This window comes from Chiloscyllium punctatum, chromosome 4 (genome assembly GCF_047496795.1).
Source record: "Chiloscyllium punctatum isolate Juve2018m chromosome 4, sChiPun1.3, whole genome shotgun sequence".
Lineage (NCBI taxonomy): Eukaryota > Metazoa > Chordata > Chondrichthyes > Orectolobiformes > Hemiscylliidae > Chiloscyllium > Chiloscyllium punctatum.
The window spans coordinates 134,282,061-134,306,056 of record NC_092742.1 but is presented as its reverse complement, the minus strand read 5'-3'; positions in this window follow the sequence as shown (position 1 = coordinate 134,306,056).

The window sequence follows — 23,996 nt, the reverse complement described above, 5'->3', positions numbered from 1 at the left end:
CCAAATTCATTCTGAACTTGGAGGCATCAAATTTCTCTCAGACTCATTATCTAACCCGATCTGGAACCAATAATTCTACACTTCGTCCTTTTCTTTCCTTTATATCATTTCTGAATATGTTATACTTTGGGCTCCATACATCAGGAAAGATGCATTTGACCTGAAGCTCACAAGAAAACTCCCAGGAATGAAAGGCTTAGCAGATGAGGAATGTTTGAGGGATCTGGGACTATACATGATGGAGTTTAGAAGGACAACGAGAGATCTGATGAAACTTGCAGAATACTGAATGGCTTGGACAGAGTGGATGTTGGGAAGATGTTTCCATTAACAGCAGAGACGAGTAACCAAGGGCACAGCCTTCGAGTAAAGGGAAAACCTTTTAGACCGGAGATAAGGGGAAACGTCTTCAGCCAGAGAGTGGGGAATCTGTGGAACTCATTGCCACAGAAGGCTGTGGATGCAAGGTCATTGAGTAGATGTAAAACAAAGATAGAAACATTCTTGATTGCCCGGGGATCAAAGGGGGGAAGAAGGAAAATGGGTTTGAAAAACCGATCAGTCAAAATTGAATGGTGGAGCAGACTCGATGGACACAGTGAGATTCCTGACACCACTATCCTGGAATTACACTGACAGTCACAGAAACACGGACACCTTCTTCAATTTCCTGACTCCCCTGTGACTGTTGCTCCTTCTTTCTTCTCCCTCCCTTCCTGTACAGTCAGGCTGCTTTTGGTACCACAAACATGGCTCTGGCTACCCTCCCCGGAGCAGACAGGACCTTCATCAGCTTCCAAACTGGGAAACTGAATTGGGAGGCAGTCTCACCTCCCCTCCCCTCCAGGGTAATCCTGTATTCCCTGGCTGTAGCTCTTGACTGATCACCCATTCCCTTCCTTTTTACAGGCCGTTATGACAGCAGTGTGATCCCCTCCATGAATGTGTTGTCCACCTAACTCTCATCATAGATGTCTCACAGAATCTCCAGGCATTAACTGCATGACCCGGTGTTCGTCTCGAACATCAGCAGTGGCTATGACTTCCCAATGTAACAGAAAACGTTTTCCATTTAACCAACCTGCACTACCACAACATAAGCTGAAACGTGTTTAATCTTACTCAATGAATTACGTTGTATAAAGTTAATATCAGAGGCACACGTTCAACATTCCTTCGCTTATCGGCCTGTAGTTGACTGAGATTCTTTGTTATACTGATTCAGACTTTCACTTATTACTGACATATCAGCCTTCAGCCCAACATCCAAGAAAGAAAATATCAATTTGCAGCAATTTACAGCAAGTAACGGTTTATTAACAGCGAATGAACTTACATTTTCTTCTGTGAAGACGATTGTGTGACTTTCAAAATCAATTCAGGGGGTCACAGCAGCAGAAAGGCGTGTCTCTGTGACTCCCAGGTACATATAATCCTCCAACTCCACTCTAATCCTTCACGGGGTCACAGTCTCTGTGACTCCCAGGTATGTGTAATCCTCCAGCTCCCACTCCACTCTGCTCCCTCAAAGGGTCACCGTCTCTGTGACTCCCAGGTATGTGTAATCCTCCAGCTCCCATCCACTCTGCTCCCTCACAGGGTCACCGACTCTGTGACTCCCAGGGACGATTAGGCCTCGATCCTCAACGCTGATTTATATCCTCCCACTTTAGTGCCTTAAACTCTCAGGTGTGGTTTGGTCTCATGCTCCTGGTCCAAGTTGGTCCCTCACATGGTCACGCCTTCTGTGACTCAGTGCTGGTTTCGAGCCTCCTGCTCTGTTGCTTCTCCAAGTCCCAGTCGTCCTCGATCCTCGCTGCTGATTTATATTCTCTCACTCTGTGCTGCTCTCTCTCAGGTTCTCTGCCTTTGTGACTCCGAAGTAATAGTATTCCTCAAGCCTGAGCTGAGATTTATAATATCCCATTCTGCACTGCCCCCTCACAGGATCACCGCTGTGCCTGGAAGATAGTGAAAAAGAGGAGGATGAGACGGGGAAGAGGGTGTTACAGTGATTGAGCGAGCTGTAGGTGATGGAACAGGTTATCTGGGGAGGTAGGCAGATCTGCAGTGCCGAAAGCAGGTTTCTGAAAGATACAGGGAGAGTTGCAGACACTGAATAAGGCAAAGGAAATAGAGAGGCGATGGCTTGTTGGTAACGGAGCCTTGTCGAGTCTAAACGGCTTTTTCTGAGCTGCTTACAGAGATAGAAAGACTTCAACCTCCAATAAGCTTGCACATTCTGTTGCAGCTTTATAGCTTCCACTGTGCTTTCTGTTACCGCTCCAACAAAACTCCCAGGCTTATTCTGTTTTCCTACATCTGCACGTTTTTCCCCCCGGACCTAAGTTATTGCAAAGAAAACACCGGAGTTTTTCTAACTTCTTTGTCCTCTTCATGGGTTTCCTTTTTTCCTGTGGTAAATTGTTCTTAAGATCTTCACTGTGATCTACCTTTCCCTTTCCACGTGAGGATTTCTCTTTGGCCTAATTTCTATCCCTCATGGACTGACATTGATTCTGGAAGCCACACCGTGTTGTATGGATCAATTCATAATCATCAACCACTTCAGCTGTTTTATCTCTCTGCTCTTCCAAATGAGTTCGCAGTTTACAGGCAAGCATTTTTGAACCCCTCCAAATTAATTGTCTCTCAACGAGCATCGTAGATTTTCTTGATTTTTAAGCTCTTATCCATCTATCAAAATTACTTTGCTTGATCCTTTCAAATTCAAAATAGGTTTGACCAGGTTCCCTCCTTAGATTCCTGAAACATTCTGATTAAAAGGCTTCTGCTAAACAGGTTATGAGTTAAGATGTACAGAAGGAGGGGAGAAAATCCAATTTCAACATTGACACTGACTCAAACTACCCCACACTGAACCTATCTGACCAACCAGAGAGGTGGCCACGTCCTCTTGATAATACACGTTTCTTTTTAAATACTTGAAAGTTGTCTGCCTGCAGCATTATTGTTATGTATAAACAAAAGGACGCCAATAAACCTTTAAGAATTCAGACATATTGGTCATTTAGAACCTCTCTAAGAAAAATCACGAACAACATAACCTTGTAAAGGGACCAGCTTTGTGACCACATGACACATTTCGCTTTGGACTGAATTCAATAAATGTAAGTTTCACTGTTTTGAAGCCATAAAAGTGTATTAAGGTGTTTGTGAATTTATACAAAAAAATGCTGAAGTGCATTGTGTGTTGAAGATACAAAATTGCCTTATTTGAACAATTAGAGGAATGCCTAGGCAAATCGACACTTGCTGTGCATGGTCAGGGCAAATATGCCCCCTGAAAATCTACTGGTTGCTGCTTCTTCGAGTGAAGGGGAGCACGCTAACAATATATCGATTATGTGTTTGGGGGTGGTGGTAGGAGGTTCAGGCGGTTACAGCATTGCAAATAGACAACGTAGCAGAAACAGTTAGCGTGCGATAAGAAAACATCCATCATTCTCCCTCACAACTAACTTCACTCGAGCAATTGGTGATGGGAAATGTGACCAATAGCCAGCGATGCCAGCATTCAACCGAGTCCAGTTATTATTGTGATCTGACGGTACCACACTGACAGGAGTTAACTGATCTGTTTGTTCAGTGACTGTGATTGATGACAGTCTCCATGGATTCCAATTGTGTCACTGGATGGTTTCCCTCTTCTATTTTTAAGGGGCCTATTACAGCACTTTATCCCATAGTAGCAGCAGATGCATCACCTCTAACACTAACAGGGATCCACAGCTGCAGAGAGGGGAAGTGGATAGATAAACATGTGAGAATAGTTTAGAATGTTCCAATAATGGATCAGAATCCGAGAATATTAGACTGGAATACTGCAACAATGGACAGGAGTTTATCCTCGGGTCTTTTCTATCTTTCGTGGTATTGGTCAACATTACAAGATCGGATCGAAGCCGTACTGATGATAATCCAGGCGGGTTACTATCCCATGCTCGCAATTATTGGTGTTCCTGGTAAGTCTTTCCATCTCTTTCTATTTATTAATCCCATAAACCATGCTGAAATTCATTACTATTTCTGTTACTTTTATTTGACAAAGACGGAAACTATTGTCTTCAGTTTCAAATGCAAATTGCACTCATTACCACAAACGTCTGAACCACCCAACACCCCAGTCCGCACAAACATCTGAGAACTAGACTGCACACTATCACAAATTACCTTTTGCTTTGAATTGATTTATTTCTCGGTATTATCACAATCACTAAACATACCCACTACAAGATCCGTAATATTCCCAGTCCCCAACTTGACGTCAGTCCGGGTCCAAAATAAATAATTATCTATGCCTTGGTACAATTCAGACTTTATGCATCGAGTTCTCTTCTAAGCACTCTGTCTGTTACAAATATGGCCATCAGAACCTTTTTTTCTTGTCTCTAAAGTAAATTCATGAGAGGGACAGTGTGTCAGAGAAGGAATGCCGCTGGACATGTAATTCAGAGACACAGACTACACGAAAGACACTGGTTCAAATCCTACCTCAGATTATGTCAGAACTCAAATTCAAATGACAGGAATTGGAAATAAGAGCTAATGTCACTAATATCAACATTAACAGCACCATCTTTTTTTCAATAAGTTTATCTATTTAATTGAGGCTCTTTGGTAAAGAAATCGATCATTATTACCTGGTCTGGCTGAAGACTGATGTCAGCCCCACAGCAATGAGCTTGGCTGTTTATTGCCTGAAGTAATGACCTCACAGTAACGGACATTTAGAGAGGTCAACAAATGCTGACCTTACCAGCGATGCAGACATGCTGTCTCATAACAATATTGAAATTTAAACAAAACAAAGAATGCTGCAAGAGATCAGAAACAAAAATAAATCGAGAAACTGCTGCAGAAACTGAGCAGACTTGGAACCCTTGGGTCGGGGGAAAAATAGAATTGACATTTCGAGTCCACTGTCCATCCATCATAACTGAACACAGCTTAAAAATATTGTGATTGATGTTGGTGACAGGGATGTCTGTTCTGAAGGGGAGAAGGAGGGAGTTGAATAGTTAGAGAAAGAGAGAGTTAAAAGAACATCTGTGGTAAAGGGGAGAAGGAATGACTTGAGTAGATAAAGACAGGGAGAGAGAACAAGAAGCAAACAAAGGAATTGTTGATGATCAGCTGGAAAGAAAATAAAAAATGAGATTACTCTTATTTATTTTTCTTCCATTCTTACATTACTGAAAATCATGCCATGTCGGGTATACACCAAAGTCACTGTTTAAAGTGAGTTATATCCCTTTGTCTCTCTTCCCTGAGTGTATTCGTTATCTCCCCTTATTCATTAGTGGGATGCTGGGCCAGTATTTAATTCCCTTTCTTCATTATCAATGAGAAGGTGTTGATGAGCTGCCTTTCTGACCCACTGCAGTCCGTGGCTGTAAATAGTCAGTGCTTAGGTTCATGTGGTTTCATTTCTTTGAGACTTTGTAGTGAGTGTTATAGATGAGTGGCTGGCGTATCCATTTCAAAGGGCAATCGAGAGTCAAATGCATTGCTGGAGTCACATGTAAGCCCGAACAGCTGAAGGTGGTAATTTTCATTCCCAGAAGGATATTAGAGTGCTAGGTAGGATTTTGTGGCAATTGACAATGGTTTCATAGCTTCATTTGATTTTATTGGATTCAAGTTTTACCACTTGCCGTCGTGGGATTCGATTCTGGGGTGGGGATCAGCACATGGGTCCCTGGATTTTTAATACCTCAAGGACGTCACCTTCCCAGCATCTCCAACTATCGCCATTCGCAATATTAATGTTGATGTTGGTGTGGCTATGATTGAAACACAGTTGTTCGCGAGGCTAAGGAATGGTTTTGCAAAACATACTTTCCTTCTTAATTTTGTCTTTATTTGAAGATTAGAGGATCGGAAATGCCCTTGGCGAAAATGAGCGGGGTGTCTTTGATCATGAGTCAAAAACAGAATTCATACCAGGCAGCAAGTAATCAACACAGTAAATTTTATACTGTTCTTCATTGCAAAATGATTCAAGTAGAGGAGTGACGACACCTTCCTGCTGTCGTAGAGTGTTGTTCGGAAAGTAATTGGGGCACTATGTACAGATTATTTTTCCTTTATTAGGAATGATCTCTTTGCTACAGAGAGGCAGGTTAAAGGAGTTTCACTGCACTAATTCCTGTGGTGATGGTATTTCGAAGAAACTGTGAAAGAAATAATCTGTATCACTACAAAAAAAATTGTATTAAAACTTGAGGGTTATGGATCAACACTCATTATTTTCAAAACGGAACATTGACAGCGTTATCTAAAACATCTGCGATACATGCTTTCACAATTGGGCAAATATATAGAAAGGAAACGATTTTAAGGACAGGGGAAAAGTATAGGGAAAGGAGGTTAGCAAAAATGGACATTTTGGTCAGCATTGACCAGTTTGGGCTGAACGGCCTGTCTCCATTCTGTCGGACTCTATGATACTATACTTACCTGAGTGGGGCCTCATGTTCGTGAAGTGAGAGCTCCAGGTTCTGAATGAACTCTCTCTACCTCAATGTGCAGCTGCTGTGTGACCCTGTACTGAACGTCACGTTGTTCACAAATCTGGAAGTAGCCACACTCTGATAGTGTTCGCCATGAACACTAGCTTCTGACCTCCATACAGAACACTAGCCTGTCTTCTCAGCGATGGGGGATGCCTCCTTGAGACTTGGCACAAACCATCCGCTGTCCCTCCTCACTGTCAGCAAACATGGTATCGTTAATGTAACACGTGTGTACCATTAGCAATGGGGGCAAGAGGAACAACATGGAACAGCCTGTCTGTGCAGTCTATGCTTCATTGATTTGTCATGTTGGAGCATCAATGGCACCCTCCTTTCTTTTACAGTCTGGAGGGGCTGAATGTCCTCTTCTCTTCATGCATTAGTGTTTCGAGGGGCGGAATGTCTTCCTCCTGGTTTCAGTGAAAAGTTTCATGGACACTATTGGGCGACCCTTGGTTCAAGCTTACCAGTGTGATGTACTGTCTAGTCTCCTTATCTTCCTCGGTAATAGTAGGCAGGCAGGGGGCAGGAAGAACACAGCAAGTCACACAACATTGAGTTCTCCAATTTTAGGTAAACTTTCTTCTAATCCACCAACTCCCTTCCCAGCCTCTCCCCTCCCTTCCATTCCACTGATCAAACCTTTTCCCGGCTACCACCCAGATTCAGTCCTCCCATCGTCCAACCGAGTGGTACCCCTTTACCTGTGTCCACCTATCCCCACCTCACCACCCTGCCTCCTCTTCTCTCGCCCCGTCCTTTTATCTTTAGCTCCCTTACTGTACCCGCAGTCCTGAAGAAGGGTTATACCCAAGGCGTTGCCTTATCCATCTGCTGATGCTGCCTGGCTTGCTGTAATCTTCAGCCTCCTGCACGTCTACTTTGGATTCTAACATGTGCAGATTTTGTTTTTTTTTTGGAAATCTCTTCCTGTGTATTCGGCTGGAGAAAGGGAATGGGCTGTACTTCCTCTTACCAATAGTTTGATGGGTTGAATGGATTTCTCACATTCCTATGAAACCAGCTTGAGATGCCGCATGAGCTCCTTTTTATTAACCATGGAAATGTGCAGGTTCTGAACGCACTGTTACATGAATGTTGCTGATACTTTAACAGCACAAGTTTGAATGCTGTCTGTTATTGATACTTTAGCACCTGTGGAGGAGATGCAGTGTTCTTAACATTGTGTGATCTTCACTGAACATCCCCGCTTTTGATCGTATGGCAGAGGGAAAGATATTGATGAATCAGCTGAAGTTGTTTGTGCCGTGAATGTTTCCCTGAGGATCGCCTACAGTGATATCCAGGGACTGAGAGGATTGATCTCCACCAGCCACATTGTGTTCTGAATGACCCAAACAGCGAGGATTTCAATCTTGTTCAGACTCCTTGACACCTAACTCAATGAAATCCTGTCGTGATGTCAGGGCCAATCACTCTGACGTTGTGTTCATATGTTTTGTTCATGTCAATAGGCCAAGGTATATGTGTAGGGAGTGTTTCCTTCTCTCAGAGAGTAGTGACTGTTGGGGCATCTCTATTCCAGACAGCTACATCACTGAAACGTTTGGGGGCGTGGGGTGGTGCTAATGGATTTTGACACGTCAGGGAGTTGAGGGCCACTAAGAATTGGCCATGAAAGAGAAATTCTGGCCAAGAACATATCAGCCATGACCTTACTGAATTGAAGGGCAGGTCTGAGGAGCTATGTAGCCTGGTGTTACTCCAGTAAACCCCATTGTCCACTCACTTTGTGGTCTCTTCCATTTCCTGTATTACTGTCTTGAAGGAGCTGAATAGACAGATACTGTTGCTGCATGATCTAAACTGGGTCTAGTTTTATCGACTTGAGGGACTGATTAGTCTCCTCCTGTTACTGTATATCAGGCTCCATGATCTGAAAAGTTTCATCTTGTTCTGGTGTAAATCCATATGGTACAGATCTACCACCATTGGAGAAAGTGAGCACTGCAGATGCTGGAGATCAGTGTTGAAAGGTGTGACACTGAAAAAGCACAGGAGGTCATTCAGCATCCGAGAAGCAGGAGAATCGATGTTTTGGACATTCCTGACATGGGCGTATGCCAGAAACATTGATTATCATGCCACTCCGATGCTGCCTGACCTGCTGTCCCTTTCCAGTGCGACATGTTTTGACGTCTACCGGCCCACACTAGTCAAACTTCCTGATCATGTCATCAAAGAATTTTAAACAAATTCATCAGGCGTGAACTTCCACTCATGCTTACTATTCGTAATCAAACCCTGTTTTCCAAATGTATCTTATCCCTCAGAATCTTCTCAAGTAATTTTCATTCCACAGATATTAAGCTTACTGGTCTACATTTCCCAGGCTTCATTTTTCAGTCCGTCTTGAATAAGGGTACAACATTTCCAATCCCCCAGTCTTCCGGGATCTCATTTTTGGTAAATGATGATCAAAACTTTCAGCCAGGACCACCATAGCTCCTCTAGCCACTTGCAGTGTTCTTGAATATATTTGGTAAGTACAACGAGATGTATCCAATTTCAAACATTCCAGTACATCCTGTACCTCCTCTAGTGTAGTGTAGACTGCCCCTAAGATATCATATTCAACTTCTCCCAATTCCCAAGTATTCATGTCTTTCTCCACGTTAAACACAGAGGCGAAGTATATTTTGAAGGCATCACACATCTCTTATGATTAAACATATACGTGCTCACTTTGGTCTTTGAGTATTCCTATTCTCTCAATAGTTAATGCTTTTCCTTTAATATACTTAAAGTACTTCTTTGAATTCACCCTGATCTTCTCGGCCAAGGCTATCTCATAGCCCTTTATTGCTGTCCTGAGTTCCTTCTTCAGTAAAGTCCTGTATCCCTTACATACCTCCAGGAGTTCCATTGATCCCACCTGCCTGGAACTGAGCGACACTTACACATTTTTTTCAGGTCAAAGCCTCAATAATTCTTGTCATTCAGGGTTCCCCATTCCTGCCAACTTTCCTTTCACCCTCACAGGAACATATACTGTAGATGTTGAACTCTAATTGTCTTCTATTTGCCAGAGTTCTCTTTGCCTGCAAACAAACTACTCCAATCAACCCTACAAGCTCCTGTATAAATCCATCAAAAATTCATTTTGCTACAATTTAGAACTTGAACGTGTGGAGCAGTTTCACCTTCACTCTCCATAACCATTTGAAAATCAATAGAACGAAAGTCACTGGTCGCAAAATGTTAACCCACTGTCACCTCCATCACCTACCCTGCCATATTTTTAAGAGTAGGTCAAATTTTGCCCTTTCCTGAACAGTACCCTCGACATACCACTTGAGGAAACTTTCCTGGCACTCTTAATGGATTCCATTCCATAAAATCCATAAAAGCTCTGACAGACCCAGTCTGCACTATTAAAACCCGTATTATGACAACCCAATTGTCTCCCCTCCATCCCTGCATATTTGTTCCTCTAATTACCATTGACTATTTGGGGACCTATAGTACAACCCCAACAATGTCACCATCCCCTTCTTATTTCTAAGCTCCACCCACAAAGCCTCACTGGTTGATCCTTTATATATATCATCTCTGAACACTGCTGTGATACTCGCTTTAATAAAAAATATAATGCCCCCTCCCCTCCTTCCACCACCTCTGTCCCTCCTAACGCACTTTATCCTGGTACATTAAGCATTCAGTCCTGTCCCTACTTTAGCCATGTTTCTATAATGGCTAAAATATCCAAGTCCCACGTACGTATCCACGCCCTGAGTTCATTGGCCTAACCAGTCAGCTCTTTTGTCTTGAAATAAATGTAATTTAGTCAAGCAGGCATTCCTTGCTCACTATCGTATTGTAGTCTGAACTGTCTCTCCAGCTTACTGTTTCTTATTCCTGTATCTCCTTCCAGCCTTGCACTTTCCTCCCTGATCATGAGGATAACTCCACCCCCCGCCAGTCTAGTTTAAACTTTCCAGTGTAGCAAGAGCAAAATTGGCTGGCAAGCTGTTGGTCCCCCCTCTATTGCATGTGCCACCTGGCCCTCTTGAACTGGTCAACCCTGTCACAGAAAAGATCACAATGGTCTAAAAGTCTGAATCCCTCCTCACTGTATCAATTCTTTGTCACATATTTATCTGCCATATCCTCCTATTCTGACCTTCACTAGCTCATGACACTGGAAGTGAGCAGGAGATTACCACTGTCGAGGTCCTGGTTTTTAACTTTTCTCCAAGCTCTCTGTAATCTCACTGTAGGACCTCATTCCTATATCTACCTGTGTCATTTGTGCCATAATGACTTCTGGCTGATCACCCTCCCCCTTGAGAGTGTTCTGCACCGCTCGGAGACATCCTGGACCTTGGCACCTGAGAGGAAACACACCATCGTCGTTTCCCGTTTGAGGCCACAGAATCACCGATCTATCCCTCTAACAATCGAATCCCCTATCTCTAAGACCCTGTTTATCTTTATCCTTTCCTGGTGCACCCCAGACCCAGTCGTAGTGCAACCAACCTGGCTACTGTTGCTTTCCCCTGAACGGTCATTTCCTGAAACCCATCGCCGATCCCCAAACACACACAAAATCAGTATCCGAAATGGTCTACTTGTTTTTGAGAGGAATGGCCACAGGGGATTCCTGCACTCCCTGCCTCCTCCCTGCTGCTCATCGAAACCTCTCAAACCAAAACATTACTACCTACTCTGCTACTAACAGCACGTCAATAGACCACTCCACATTTTGTTTTGGTTAGGGAAAGAAGGAGACACTAGACTGATGCAGCATTTGGGTCCTATTGCACTCCTTAACATCAAGCACATGCTTAGACTTGGAGGGTGTCTTGCTGAGGTCCTCCTTCTAGAAGTGGTGACTGCGCTGCTGCAAATATTCACCCCGACAGTCAATCTGTGTTGTCGATATCCTCTGATCTTTTCTGTCTATTAGTACTGCATTTATGAATTCCTTGAATCTATTGATTGCATTCCAAACTGTGTCTCACACTGGAGGGAGAGAGATTGATGGTCCAGTGAATACAAACTATGACAAAAAGTTTACCATTAGACAAATGAGCGACAGTATACCCATATGCTCGCTTAATCTGATTTTGCCTATCAACTAGCGTATATTTATTCTGGTATCTTCCATTCTATTTTCCTGCGTTTTCCCCATAACCCGTGTTTAAAAATCTGCCCATCTCAGCCTTGAAGATATTTATTGATCCAGCCTCAAAAACTTTCACAATTTTCTACAATTGTTTCCATCCCACTGGTGTGAGACTTGGTAGTCTTTAATCCCATGGCTTTTTTTCTAGCACTCTGTGTGAAAGTTGAACCTACATTAGATGTTGTCCAGTTGGATCACACCACCTTTGTTACCAGAGGCAAAACAAAATACAACACAAACTTGATGAGCCTGCAATCTCCTCCTTCATCTTCCTTATCAGTCTAAGATACAGTTTATCCAGATCGAGGGATTTGTCCACTTTTTATCCTGCATCAACCTTCAATTCTTCCTCAGCTTCTGTGTCAATTTTCACATTGTCAGGAACAGACAGTGAATCCAGTAACTGCTTCTCCAAAGTGACGTTCAATGTGTTGTAAGTGTTTGACATATAATCTGACTCTATGCACAGGTTGCCTCCTCGGTCCCTAATGCTCCCTATTCTTTTCTTGTTACCCTCTTGCCCTTAGTAAACCGATAAAATGTCTTTGGATTCTTGATAATATCGCCCAGTAATGTTTTTATCACCCCTACCCCCCCCCCCCCACCGCATTTTGCTCTTCTACTTACTTCCTTGTGTTTTGCCCTACATGCTCTCTACTCTTCTGGGCCCTCCATTGACCTGCTCACTTTATTTCTCCCATGAAGCTTCTCTTTCATTTCTAATTCCGTTCTGAATATTGAAAGACATCCAAGCATCACTGGGCTGGTTTTCCTAAATTTCATCTCCGGTGTAACATGTTGCGGTGACACTCTCATCAGTTCCATTTTGAGCATGTGACACACCCTCACCCCCACCTCCACCCCACCCCAACGCAGTTCTGCTACATTTTCACCCAGAAGTAACTGTGGCCAGATCCTTGTCTTTGCTTTGATAAAATCTGCCTCTCTCATCCAAATTATTCTTATTTTTAAACCATTATCTTTTGGTCTTTTCCTTAACAAGCTAAAGTACACGAGTCACGGTCACTAGTCCGACAATGTCCTCCCAATCCGGCCTGCAATACCTGACTGGCATCGTACCCCACAGTGAGGCCTGGCACAACCTCGCCCATTGTTGTATCTGCTATATGTTGATATTAGAGGCTCTCTGAAAGACATGTCAATACATCTATCCCCTCTTTAAAAATTATCACTGCCCGAATGAATATTTGGAATTGAAATGCCTGAATACAATATTCCTATTATTGTATTTAAACATCAGGGAATTGGTTATATATCTGCTCTTGTATTTTCTTTTATCTGGGGGTCTCTAATATAATCACAGACTGTGTCTGTCATTCTTTTGATCATAACCTAAACCCACAAAGCGTAATTTGAACACCCTTCCAAGATATCATCCGTCCTTACTGCACTCATTGACTCCATAAATAATAATGCAACACCACCTTCTCTTTTACCCCTCTCCTTTGTTGCCTATAGTTCTTGTACCACAAAATATTGAGTTGTCAGCCCTGTCCTCCCTCAAACGCATCTATGTCATGGCAAAAAATATCCACTTCTCCATGTCACCTCTTTCCCTTATCGTATCTATCGATCAGATAATATTCCGAGCATTATGGTAAAGGACACCCAGCCTGGAATATAGCACCTGGAATACTCTGTACCTCAGGGTACAGTCATTTACTGTTTGTTATCAAGCTGCCTTTCCATGAACTAAAGCTCTGGGACTGAATAAATAATTGTTGAGTTGTAATTTCTTTTTTTTATTAATATGTTAATCAAATGCAAAGTTCCAGAACCGAACAGTCAGCTCCAAATACAATTATTTCCTGCTGACGAATTCCCTGCGCAGTGTGCAGAGGGGTCAGCCCTCAGTAATGGAGAAAGTGAGGACTGCAGATGGTGGAGATCAGATTCGAAAAGTGTGGCGCTGGTAAAGCACAGCGGGTCAGGCAGCAACCGAAGAGTGGGAGAGTGAAAACTTTGGGCATAAGCCATTCATCAGGAAGGCATTGGTGAGTTCACTTTTTTTTCCATTCCATGATTCACAGAATATTTGGAGCTGTTTTTGCTCAGGAAGGCAGCACTGTATCTCGCCCTGAAATGGAAAGCAGTCAATCAGTTGGTTGGACAGGGAGTAGACAAAGTTAGGTGAAGTACAGACTGATTGAAGTACAAACATAAGGATAGATAAGCCCCCTGGACTAGACTGAAAACACCCGAGGTTACCAGAGGGAGTGAGGGAAGAGATTGCTGCGCCTTTGCCGATGATCTTTGCGTCCCACTGTCCACTGAAGTATTGGCTGATGATTTCAAGGTGGCAAACGTTATTACCTTGCTCAGGAAAGGCAATAGGGATAATCTTCCGAAATACACGTCAGTCAATCTTACTTCTGTCTTGGGCAAAGTATTGGAAAGGATTCTGAGAGACGGAATTTATGATTACTTGGAAAATCGTAGTTTGATTAGAGATAGTCAGCATGGCTCTTTGAGGGGCACGTCATGCCTCATACAACTGATTGAATTCTTTCAGGATGTGATCAAACACATTGATGAAGGTACAGCAGTGGATATCATGTACATGGACTTTAGCAAGGTGGGTGATAAGTTACCCTAAGATCGGCTCATTCAGAAAATAAGGAGGCATGGGATACAGGGAAACAGGGAAATCTGCCTTTGTGGATACAGAGTTGTTTGGCCCATAGAAGATTAAGGGTGGTAGAACATAGAAAGTATTCAGCCTGGGCTCGATGACCAGTGGCATTCTGCAGAAATCGGTTCTGGGACTGCTGTTCTTTGTGATTTTTAAAAATGACTTGGATGATAAAGTGAAAGGGTGCTCCAGTGGATTTTACAATGTAACAAATATTGTTGGAATTATATCTAGTGTGAAGGGCTGTTGTAAGTTGCAATTGGACATTGACAAGTTGTAGAACTGGGCTGATAAATGACAGATGAAGTTCAACCTGGATAAGTGTGAAGTGATTCATTTTGGACGGTCGAATTTGAATGCAGAATACAGGGTTAAAGTCAGGATTATTGGCAGTGTGGAGGATAATCAGGATCGTGTGGTCCATGTCTAGGACGCGCAAAGATTTCACCAAAGTTGATAAGGTTATTAAGATGTATGGTGTCTTCATTAGACAGGGATTGAGTTTGAGAGCCGCAAGGTTATGTTGTTGCTCCAAAAAGCCCTGGTGAGACGACACTTCGAATATTGTGTTCAGTTCTAGTTTCCTCATTACTGGAAAGATGTTGAGGCTTTGGAGAGGGTGCCGAGGAGATTTACCAAGATGCTGCCTAGACTGGAGGGGATGTCTTACAAAATAAAGTTGAGGGAGCTAGGGCTTTTCTCCTTGGAACAATGAAGAATGGGATGTGACTTGATAGAGGTGTACATGATGATGCGAGGCATAGAGAGAATGGGTAGCAGAGACTGTCTGGCAGTTTGGGAAGGGCCATCACGAGCGGGCATAATTTTAAGGAGATTGGAAGAAGGTTTGTGGAGATGTCTGAGGTAGGTTCTTTACTCAGAGAATGGTGGGTGCTTGGAATTTACTGCCAGCAGCGGTTGTAGAGTCAGCTGCATTAGGGATATTTAAGTGACTATTGGATAGGCTCAGGAATGTAGTACAATGAAGGGTATGTCAGTTAGTCTGATCTTTGAGTAGGATAAAAGGTCAGTAGGACGTCAAGGGTCTAAGGATCTGCAACGTGCTATAATGTTCTGTGTTTTATGTTTCACCCAGCCTATGGATTCTTATCAATTGTTGGATGTGTGAGGGAGTGATGTGTGTGAGGAGCTGGGGAGGGCCGTGGGCCCAAAACCTCCAGTTATGCTGTTCATTGTTACATTCACCTGAATGCCATTCCAGTACGTGTGGTGTCCTACACCAGGCAGGCTCCGCCAAGTTCAGTTACAAACGTGATTCCGAACTTGTCATTTGCTGCTCTTTTCTTCAGATGCAAACTGTTGGGTGACCCATGTACTAATCAGATGTTTGCTAAGTTGTGTGAATTGGTTAAAAATAAGACATCAACTATGATTATTCGATTGAACTATCATCTCTGAAAAAAATTATGTATATTCTATATTTGAACTAAACATAAACTCTTATCAAGATTTTCTAACACAGAAATAAAGAATGTACATTTTATTTTCTATCGAACAAACAACATGAATCCAACTCGTTTGGCGATCATAATTACATACACAATGTCTGTGAGAAGATTTGTAGCTCGGGTGCTCGTTGTTGTGGTTCTGTTCGCCGAGATGGGAATTTGTGTTGCAGACGTTTCGTCCCCTGTCTAGTGCTTGGGAGCCTCCTGTGAAGCGCCAGATTCAAACCAATACAAATACTGGAGGAAAGATCACAGAAGCGCTTCACAGGAGGCTCCCAAGCACTGAGGATGTCACCTAGATAGGGGACAAAACGTCTGCAACGCAAATTACCAGCTCGGCGAACAGAACCACAACTACATACACAATGTCAGGATTCATAATAATGCATTGTCACTCCAACATTTGGAAAGTGGTTGGCTCCTGAATGATTACATGTTCAGGGTGAGCAAACGATAGAACAATCAAATACAATTAGCGTTCTTATACATTTATATAGAATCAATCAGTTTAATTTCTCACTGAAATTTACAAGCTTCAGCTATTTGCCAGCAAATTAGCAAAGGCTATAATTCAACATGCACTGTGAATATTAAACAGAATAAATGATTTGTGCTATCAAATTTTAAGATCGATAATTTGAAAACGTTTAATTTTTAGAAAAGAAATATTTAATTTGAATTGCAGACAGTGAACAAAAATGATGAACATATTATCGTGATAATGAAAAGTCAGATCTTTTCAAAAACATTTGTGCCAAAGCAATGACAGATCTTTTTTCGTAATTGGAATGCACCATTTAAAATATTCATGTTCTGAGCAATAATTAGACTATATAATGAAGCTGGCCTTGCAATACTTGCATTTTAAATGCTTATGCTGCACGAAATAATCAGATATTTGCGAGCATTTACAATGAGAAATAATCGGATATTAACTTTTATTCGCATCAGACACATGATGGAGTGCAAAACTTTAATGTACAGGAGGAAGCCATTGGACACTGTGTGTGCATTAGCAACAGGGATGTCTCCCAAGCCCCTCCCATTTGCCAACCCTACCTCTGCAGCCTGTTTAATTCATATTTCCAAAGACACATCTAATTCTCTTTTTAATCTTCATCCAATACTCTCCCAGGCATTTCATTCCAAATCCTAACAACTCTCTCAATAAAGAAGTTTTTTCCTGATCTCATTCTTGGTTCTTTTGCTGATAATCTTGGAATCATAACTCCTTGATGCTGTAATGCCAACTAACGGAAGCAGAGTTTTCCTGTTTTACTCTACAACTTTTTTCATACTTTTGAGCACCGCAATAAGTTCACATATTTGTCTGTTCTCCTCCAGGAAGAATAAGCCTTGCAAGAACCGTAACAAGCACTACATTGGAAAAACAGGCAGGAAACTAGCCACCTGGATACATGAACAACAACGAGCCTACAAAAAAAAGACATGACACAATATCACTAGCATCCTTACATACAGATGAGGAAGTACACTATTTCCACTGAGTCTGCACATCCATCTAGGACCAGCCAAACAGAGACACGCACGATAATTCCTAGAAGCATAGCATTCCAACCTGAACTCTATCAACAAACACATCGATTTTGATTCCATCTAACACTGTCTGAGAAAAAGACCCGGGCATAAAATCACCAATACTTGAAATTATATCACGGACTCAAGGAAACCTAAACACATAAATAACAAGTGGGACATAACACCAGCACTTCACTAGAGACTCACTGATAATGTTCCCGAGTATAGTGATGAACCATCTGAAAATGAACTCTTCAGCTGAGCGAGCAAACTGACATCCAGAAGAAGCGCAATTTCTCTCATCATCCCTTTAATTAAATCCTTTATTCCGGTTACCTTTCCGATTATTTTAAGGTTACTTGTATTCTTATGCAAAGTAATGTGGTGTCTGTCTCTCTCCCTCTCTCTCTCTCTCTCTGTGTGCGTGTGTGTGTGTGAGAGAGAGAGAGAGAGAGAGAGAGAGAGAGAGAGAAAGAGAGAGAGAGAGAGAGAGAGAGAGAGAGAGAGAGAGAGAGAGAGAGAGAAAGACAGAACAATCCTCTGTAACCTCTGGATTACTCCCCGTGCCATGTGGAAAAGAGAGAAGGATGAGGAAGACAGGATAGCTTAACATAGAACATAGAACATAGAAGAATACAGCGCAGTACAGGCCCTTCGGCCCTCGATGTTGCGCCGATCAATGCCCACCTAACCTACACTAACCCACTATCCTCCATATACCTATCCAATGCCCGCTTAAATACCCATAAAGAGGGAGAGTCCACCACTGCTACTGGCAGGGCATTCCATGAATTTACGACTCGCTGAGTGAAGAACCTACCCCTAACATCAGTCCTATATCTACCCCCCCCCTTAATTTAAAGCTATGCCCCCTTGTAATAGCTGACTCCATACGTGGAAAAAGGTTCTCACTGTCAACCCTATCTAACCCCCTAATCATCTTGTACACCTCTATCAAGTCACCCCTAAACCTTCTTTTCTCTAATGAAAACAACTCCAAGTGCCTCAGCCTTTCCTCATAGGATCTTCCTACCATACCAGGCAACATCCTGGTAAACTTCCTCTGCACCCGTTCCAGTGCCTCCACATCCTTCCTATAGTATGGCGACCAAAACTGCACACAATATTCCAGATGCGGCCGCACCAGAGTCTTATACAACTGCAGCATGACCTCAGGACTCCGGAACTCAATTCCTCTACCAATAAAAGCCAGTACACCATATGCCTTCTTCACTGCACTATTTACCTGGGTGGCAACTTTCAGAGATCTGTGTACATGGACACCAAGATCCCTCTGCTCATCCACACTACCAAGTAGTCTACCATTAGCCCAGTACCCCATCTTTTTATTACTCTTACCAAAGTGAATCACCTCACACTTAGCTACATTGAAGTCCATTTGCCACCTTTCTGCCCAGCTGTGCAGCTTCTCTATATCCCGCTGTCACCTGCCACATCCTTCCTCACTGTCTACAACTCCTCCGACTTTCGTATCATCCGCAAACTACTCACCCAACCTTCTAACCCTTCCTCCAGGTCATTTATAAAAATGACAAACAGCAATGGTCCCAAAACAGATCCTTGCGGAACACCGCTAGTGACGGCACTCCAAGATGAACCTTTGCCATCAACTACTACCCTCTGTCTTCTTCCAGCCAGCCAATTCCTAATCCAAACCTCCAACATACCCTCAATGCCATATCTCTGTATTTTCTGCAGTAGCCTACCATGGGGGACCTTATCAAACGCCTTACTAAAATCCATATATACCACATCTACCGCTTTCCCCTCATCTACCTCCTTAGTCACCTTCTCAAAGAATTCAATAAGATTTGTGAGGCATGACCTGCCCTTCACAAAACCATGCTGACTATCCTTGATCACATTATTCCTATCCAGATGTGCATAAATCCTATCCCTTACAATTCTCTCTAAGACTTTGCCCACAACAGAAGTGAGACTCACTGGCCTATAGTTACTAGGATTATCCCTACTCCCCTTCTTGAACAAGGGAACCACGTTTGCTAGCCTCCAGTCCTCTGGCACTACTCCTGTAGACAAAGAGGACACAAAAATCAAGGCCAATGGCTCTGAAATCTCCTCACTTGCTTCCCAGAGAATCCTAGGATAAATGCCATCAGGCCCAGGGGACTTACCTATTTTCACCCTTGCCAGAATTTCCAACACCTCTTCTCTACATGTCTCAAAGCCATCCATTCTACTTATTCGTGCCTCAGTATTCATATCGACAACAATGTCCTGTTCCTGAGTGAGTACTGACGAAAAGTATTCATTCAGTGCCTCCCCAATCTCTTCAGCCTCCACACGCAACTTCCCATTACTATCCTTGATTGGACCTATTCCTACCCTAGTCATTCTTTTATTCCTAAAAATGTTGTTAAACAGCTAGTTCAGGGGTGAGGGTTTCAGAGTGTGGGACCATTGGGATCTCTTCCAGGACAGGTGGCGATCTGTACAAAAAAGACAGATTGCATCTTTACTGGACGAGCACAATCTCCTTGTGGGAAGGTGTGCTAGTTCAAGTCAGATGGATTTGAATAAACCAGGAGAGTGAGAACCAAAGCAGAAAATCATGATCTAATCTGAAGGTTGAGGTGAAAAGGGCATCAGGCACGGCCAGTCTCATGACCATGCCGAGAGAGGGAATCAAATCAGTCCAAAATGTGAGTTGGAAGTTGGAATAAATTATCAAGATGAGGCGCAGGTTTTTCAGAGATTACCAAATAAGGATGGAAAGTGTGGGGGTGTGAGGGAATGAGGTGTGTGAGATCAGGGAGACAGTGCAGAAGAAAATGTTAGAGGGGAAAGAGGTTGGTGTGGGGATTTCTGTGATTAACAACTGGCAGTAAAACACAGGAAAACTTGCTATTTGTCAAAGTGAATACCTGGGAAAGAATTTATTATGCTTCAGAGAAATAACATCCTTCTTGCTAGAGGTTTACATTATAATGGAGGAAAAGCTGTGTTTATATTATGGCTGTAGCTATAATAATGCTGGCAAACAGCTAGAACAATATTAGTGCTGTTGTTGGACAATGCTTACACTCAGCATACAAGTTACCCTGGACGTTCTCAGTGATGGCTGGGCTGCCTTTGGTTGAGTAAGTGCTGAAGCTGCATGTGGTGAGGCTGGTTTGTAATATAGATACTTACTGAGTACAGTCAAAGGAACAAAGCAGCAACTGCCATTGCTTATTGTTTCAGAATATATCAGAGTGTTCATGGCTGCCACTGCAAAGAACAATGCAACGAAAAACAGTCCGATCATGTCTGTGCCAGCAAGTGCATATCGAAAGGCTTTTTAAACGTTTGTGAAGTTACCTGCCTCAACCACCCTCCTAGACGACGCATTCCAAATTCATACCACTCTCTCAGTTCGAAACACATTCCACAAATCGTCTCTCAGTTCCCTGCCTTTCACTTTAAAAGTGTGTCCCTTCGTTTTTGATCCTTTGACTTAGGGAAATAGCTGCTGTCTGTTCATCCTTTCCATACCCCTTACGATCTTGTATAACTGTACCATATTCCCTCTCCAGATGTTATTCAGAGGGTAATTTGACAATTCCAGTCTCTTGCTTTACCTATTTTGGCGAAGTTATCAGTAATGTAGTTAACACATTTTATGAGGGAGCCACAAATAGCATTTTCGACACAAAGTTGAATTCACCTTTTACACTCTGCCCCGCTGCATGTTTTGGTTATAAGCATTGAAAATAATTTTGGATAGACTAGGGTTTGGCATCTTGCGGTGGAACATTAGCATTTTGTTTGGCACTGTTATTTGTAATATTCCCTGCAAGAGCCAGGGCTGAAGAATTTTTTCGTCTGTAGGACGGACATGCACTCATTCATTGTTTGTTTAAATTAGCGAGTGTGATGAGGATAAATGTTCAATTGAATTTTATGTTGTGGGCAAACTGCAGAAGATCAAATCATATTCTCATGTCCACCTTGAATTGAAAAGAAATACATACTGCAAAAAAATTCTAAAATATTGAAACATCACAGTAGGGGAGAACAAAAAAGTTGTCTGCGCTTGATGGAGATATAGAAATATATAGTACATGTACAACCTGAACAAACATCAAGTGATAGAAGAGAAAGTACAAGAAATCCTTTCTTAATTTTGAATGGAATCCAGATCCCGATTTTCTTGTACAGTGATGTTTTCTCATCCGATCTCACTACCTCAAAAGCCAGCTTGTCCCTGTCACTAAAACTTCATCTGCCTTTCTTCCTCCTCCGTCCTACTTTTTTCTTACACTCCTACTTCCCTTGCACTACCCCCTTCTGCTGCTACATACTCTTCCACTGATGATCTCCCTTCACACTCTTCTTCTGCCATTCCCACTATAAGTTACACCAATTCCCCAGTTACACCCACTTTCTCTGGCCATTCAATCCACATTTTTGCTTTCCAACTGGGATGGTGGGAGCCGCTGGCTTCTGTGCTGCTATTGATCATCAGTGAATGATGAGATTGAGCTGATCAATGTCCAATAGGAACAGACAATAGTGTGTTTCTGTCACTGTCTGATGCACCGTGAACAGGCTAGTTTTGTTCCCCATGGTACAGATTGGAGTGTTTTACTGTCTCTCTGTGACAGCGCTTAACCAAACAGCCTCATCACGAATAGGACAAACCTCTCCTCAGAATCAGAAAACCATGCATCAGTTTTACCTTAAACATTGTGAGTAGAGTGAGCACATTGTTCAAACAGGTCGTGTACTGGCCTTTTGTTCTTTATTCATTTAACTGATCTTCCAATGTTTGCTGAAGTGAGATCAGGATAACCTGCGTTGCATTAAAGTAGTATTTGACTCATGTGACATCAAAGATCCTGAGTAAACTGTGGTCAATGGGAATCGCAGGAAATACTGCGCTGGTAATTTCCCCACTGAACAATGGCACTTTCTCCAGAACTATTGGGAATGACAAATAAACTCTGCCCTTGCTAGTGCCTTCCAAAATCGTGGATTTTTTTTTCTTGTTAATAACATGAAGACATATTATATTTTCACAGTTTTGTCTAAAGTCTCCAAAAAGTAAGACCTTGCTGCTTGAAAATCACTCCATTGAAATCAGGACGTTACAATAATATTACCTTCCCAATTATTTTCAATCAGTTACTTTCTGAGGTCTGATCGTGTGATATCAGTACCACTGAGATCAACGTTTTCTCTGTCCAGCAGAATCGTATTATATTATCTCAAACCTTCACCACTCCACAATTCTAATTTGTTCACCGGCTCATTCGTCGTGCTACACAGACGTACTGGGCACACAATTTGCAACAAGGTAGAGATGCCCTTGACCCTCTGGAACCTTCCTCCCCTCACATACCTGCCCTCGGACTCCATGCCCTCCTTAACTCCATCTCCTGTCCTTTATTCACCATCCCTCATGAACTTCCTCTCTCTGTTGCTGAATGTTCTGTACTCAGCAAATATCTGAACAATACCTCTCTGTGCCCCCACTTTAATGAATTTTAGGCATGACATTAAAATGAGTTCTTCTGCTGTTTTCGCCTCAGTGCTCATTTCTTTCGGCAACATTCCTCTCCCTGTCCCATATACCCCCTTACCCAGCTGCAAGACTCTCTCTCCACCTGGACCCCTCCCTCTGGCCTTTACCTGAATTAAATCGGTTCATAGACAAATCTCAACATGACATTGGTTGCCTTAATTTCTCTCCACTCCCCTCACCAAATCCATACTATCACTGTCCGAACAGCCGACACTCCATGTGCTTAGGTCCAACCCTGTCTGTTTTATTCAGCCTGTGCCGACAAGCGTGGTGCTGCTATCGTCTGGTGGACTGACCTCGACATTGCAGAGGTTGAACGCCTACTCTCAGGTACCTCCTCTAATCTCCCCATGACCCTACCATGGCACATCAGGCCATTGTATCAACTACGATAACTGACCACATTTCATCTGGAGATTTCTGCCACACTCGCTCACCCCCCCCTCCCTAAGTGCTCCCGAGCTGATGGTCCTCTGATAGCAGAGATCGCTTCTATCTCCTCTCAAAGATTCACAAACAGAACTGCCCGGACAGACCCATTGTTTCAGCCTTCTCCTGACACACAGAGGAAGTACCTGGATGCACACGTGTGCCCCAGTTATGCGTGTTTCTTCTTGGTGTACGTCGACCATTCCCTGTTCCAGTTCTATTCCAGCACCCATCCACAAATCTTTTTCCGATACGTAGATGATATCATCGCTGCTGCTTCTCTCTCTAGTCCGGAATTGGAAATGTTCATCAATTTCGCTTGGAATTGGAACCCTCCATCAATTTCACCTGGTCTACCTCTGACTCCTTCCTTCCTTTCCTCAACATCTCTTCTTCCATTTCTGGGGATAAACAGGCCACTGATATCTAGTATTAACCCACGACTCCCGCAGCTTCCTGGAGTAAACGTCCTCACACCTGGTTTCCTGCATAGACTCAATTCCATTCCCCCAGTTCCTCCGTCTCCACAGCATTGCTTCTGATGATACTAAATTCAACAAGGAAGCCTTTCATATGTCCACCTTGTTCCTCAATCAACGGATTCCACATCACTGTTGTCAACAGGGTCTTCAACCGAGTCTGACCCATCTCCTGCACTTCTAGACTCCCC